Below are 4,430 nucleotides of genomic sequence, written 5' to 3'. Positions count from 1 at the left end.
CGTGCATCTTCCTCAAATCACACAGGGAAATATTCATTTGCAAGAGCACAAAACTTAGCATTGATTCAAGATGGAAAACCGTGTATCTTCCTCAAATCACGCCTGTGATAAACAACCATGTCAAGATGTACCTGCCATTTTGATTCAAGATGTACATGCCAAGCTAGGTACATCCCACTGCCAAAACCAAAATCTCAGCCACAAAATGGACCCGGAATCGTTAATTACAACTTCCATACAGGGTAAACTGTGACAAATAACTATTCTGCAAACAACATTTTTTACTACTGTGGTAAACCATAGAAGATAATGCATGAAACATCACGAGATAGTTAAGTTTGTGCTAAATAAGAGAGAACTACAGTTTAGAGAATACCACATGCACAAATATGGAATCCTTTTTTTATAGAGCATGGCAAGGACATATACCATCTTGTTTATAGAAGGTCTGCCAGCAAAAATACTATATGAAGATCAACAAGTAAAATCAAAAGGGACAGTACATATGATAAGCTACCAAGCAAGATCATCTATCTTGTCTAACTGAACACCATTCCATCTAGCCTGGGTAGTGCACAAAAATCTGAAACTCGTATATTAGCAGCCTTAGGATAAAATTACAGAACATATGGCCATATAATTCTGAAACTCATACCAGTTTACATCTTCTCTGAAATTTAACAACCTCACAAGATCTGATTCCTGAACACTACAACTCGACTGACTACAAAAGCCGGTCGAATCCGGTCGATCTCGAGTGGAATCTCAAGCACACGCCGCCCTGCGCTGGTGACAGTATCAACTTGCCCAAGGCTGCAGGCAGCGTTGAAGCGGTCCGGCCGCGCGTCTGTCTCGTGTCCAAGGAGTACGTCCTGAGTCGCATCTTCTCATCTATGGAACTAAAAAACGGAAACATCTAACAACCTTAGATGCATGCCACATATCAGCCATTTTATTTTGTACTGAGGTTCCTTATATGTCAAATACACTGTAATAAATACCGTCAGGTAACTTTTGCTGAAGAAATATCACTTCATGCACAATATAGGTATGAAGTGTAATATATATAACACTGACATATATACATACTTCCGAGACACTGTCATATGAGTATTTTTCCTTGGGAACACCTAGTGAGTGAGCGCAACAAGCAGGTCTTATTACACACAAAATATGAAAGTTAATAATTCTGCCAGGACATCGTGCCCTTTATAAATTATGCTCGCATCTTAAAATTCCGAAGGGTTAATTCATGATCACACATAAATTGTTCACTGAACCTAACATGGAAGAGTAACAACCATGTGTCGGCAGGTTGTTCAATGAACCTAAAATGGAAGAGTAAGAACCTATGTCAGCTGGATTAAATCTGCAGTACATATTGCATCAAAGTTATGATAATATCTATGACTTTATGCCAAAAAGACGGAGAGCTGGAGTCAAGGGGAAAAGTGAGGGCCCAGCTAGAACAAAATGTTAAGTATGACTAAAAGCATAACGAGCATAGTGCAGATTCTTTCAAAAAGAGATGTAATAAAAAATATTAATGCCTATGCAAGCAATCCTACAAAAACTATCGAATTAAAATTAGAAATCTAAACATGTGCACTGGCTTTATCTTGTAAAATAGATCATCAAGCTAATACCCTACTTGGCTGTACAGTAAGCAACTCCCACCTAATTTGAGGGCTGCTACCAAACTGCAGAAAAACCAAGAACAAGTCTCAAATTCGTTGCTCACCCTCAGGCGCGCACTCCCTGCCGCCGCCGCCATCGCTCGGGAGCACCTGTTGTCGATGTAGGATTGTTTGGTTCCATCGTCGTCTCCAGCTCCTTCCTCCTTGTGCCATATACAAAACAGCCAAACGACCTCTCTGTCTACCACTGGCAGTCATGGCTACCTCCAACCATTAGAACCCAACATCCCCTGCTTGATATCCTCCTTCTCTTCTTCCTCAGACCTGAACACATTGTGTTAAGAAATAACATCAATTATAGCAATTAAAAATCAGAGTGTTGGAGGGAGAGAGAGAAGATGAGGAGGGGGCTGAGGTTTGGGAAAAGATTACGTTGCAGAAACGGCCGGCGAGCAGCACGCTGGACACCGATGGCCACGACCCTGAGCCGGCCGACCGGCTCCTCAATCTCCGGGATGGCGCCCGAACCCGTGGACGGTGGCGGCTGGGCAAGGGAGGAGCGGCGGCTGCGTGAGGGAGGAGCGGCGGTGGAAGCTGGCGAGGGCGGAGTAGTCGTCGCTCCCACCTCTTCAGGCCCTCCCCTTCTGCTGCACCAAGCTCCATCCTCTTCCTCACTTGCGGTGGCCGGCACAGCTCCACCTACCTAGCGGCCACCCCTCCCGCCCCTTTGCGCCCTCCTCCTACCGCATCCCCTCCAACCAAGTCGTCACCGCCGCCGCCGCCCACAGGGAAACAAGAGGAACCAGGAAAGGAGAGGCGGCTGCGGATTGGCCGATTGGGGATTTTTTTTTCACCATGGGCGTGCTTTGTCCATGTCTAGGGTTTTCACCTGTCTTCATGCGCACATGAAAATGAGCGACGTGAAACTGAAGAAATCCCATCTCTCATACGCGGTCCCACTGGAAAATGGGCCCAGTTGTCATAGTCGTTTGCTTGGATTGCAAGAGTGAACGAGAAAACAACTGAATGGATGGCTGTAAATCAACGCGGGGGTGAAAACCTGGACTGTCTCATGAATCCAACGACCACCAAAGACTTTCCCCCGGGAGTGCCTCCGTTGGTCAGGTAATCTAGGAACCTTTAAAGAAGCAGACCATATTTGCATTCAGCAAAACTGAATCACCAAACATATAGATCGGAAAAATATAGAAAGAAGCGATGACAATGACATAGCTGTAGCGGAGTCACATAGTCAAGAAACAATAATGTCATCTCTGCCATTTTTACTCACATTAAAAATGAACTTAAAGATGGGAATACTAATGGATGTATATTGGACAATCAAGTAAGAGGATCAACGAATCGAGAAATTCACTAACAGAAAAGGTGGAGCGACGTAGCCTAACTCCAACATAAAGACACCCATGGAAAAATTGGGGAGGATGGAGGACACACTTGCCTATGAATTGGAGCTTTCCCGTGGCGTGTCGACTCTCTGGTGAGATCTGGACAAGATACAATCGGCGTGGACCTCAAGGGCCGCTGCGAAAACCCTCCTTGGCTCACACCAGAGTAGAGCAATGTCATGCGGATATTTTCATGGCTTCTACATGTCAACTTCGGTGGTGTTTGCTCCAACCAGAGTAGAGCAATGTCTTCCTTGGAAGGACTTGGGCGGTCGGTCTTTGGAGCATCAACACATTATGAAGAGCAGTGTCTCCCTCCCCTGCTATTACCCAGCCGTCGCCACCAACTCCACACCCCACCTAAACCGCACTGATACGGTCGTGTGTTCCCAAGGCCGAGGTCTAGCACAAACGAGGCGAACCACCATACACAAGGCATGGGACAAGGAGGATGCCTGAAATACAATTATTCGGGTTCACTCGAACGTATGAAATAATAACAATGAATCCAAGGTAATGACCCTTTCTAGTATCTCTTTTGAACAAGGCGGGCGTTGGGAGAAGCTCAAGTTAGCATCTTGACATCAGCTGTGATCGTAGTCGCTCGACAAGCACCGCTTCCAAAGCCGCGCTTGTGGTCTTGAACTCCACTCCCGCGGTCCCACCGCCTGCCGGCTGCTGCACAGCAGCGGTATCACCTCGCCCCGCTTCAATTGCACCGGCGCCGCCTCTTACCTACCCCAAAAAATTACACTACAATTTAAATGCAAGTAATCGAAAAGAACATAAACAGTCTAGTAAAATCTGGATTATGATCTCAAGACAAACACAAATAAAAGGTGGACGATGTAGAAGCTAATAATACCATATGTAAATATTCACTTTTACACCATGATCATCTTTGATAAGAAGCACATATCAAGTACTCCCTCCGGTCTCTTTTAATTGACTCGGATTTAGTACAACTTTGTACTAAATTTGAGTCAATTAAAAAGGACCGGAGGGGGTAGTATTTTTTCTCCAGTAAAGATGCATCGGGTTCATCACTAAGAAGCACATAACAAACACATATATGTACATAATTTAGGTTTCCGAATTAATGGAAACCTGAGGACACTAAAATTAAATTGCAGTACAACGAGATGCGAAATATCAAATCAAAGTTTAGGGAGGATGATTACAAGAGATCGGCCATACAATTCACGCTCCTTTCCAACCTCTCCAGCTATTGCAGCAATAAGTGACCTGAAGAACTGAGGATGAAATGACCTGTATATACCTCTAAGAATGCGGAATAAAAAGTAGAGCATATGACAATACCAAGGAGAGAGGGAAAACAAATGTGAGTAGGATAAGTATACCTGCCCCACGGTCATAACCGTCATTG

The sequence above is a fragment of the Lolium rigidum genome, chromosome 1 (genome assembly GCF_022539505.1).
Source record: "Lolium rigidum isolate FL_2022 chromosome 1, APGP_CSIRO_Lrig_0.1, whole genome shotgun sequence".
In the NCBI taxonomy this organism is placed as follows: Eukaryota; Viridiplantae; Streptophyta; class Magnoliopsida; order Poales; family Poaceae; genus Lolium; species Lolium rigidum.
Note: the sequence above shows the minus strand (reverse complement) of the source record.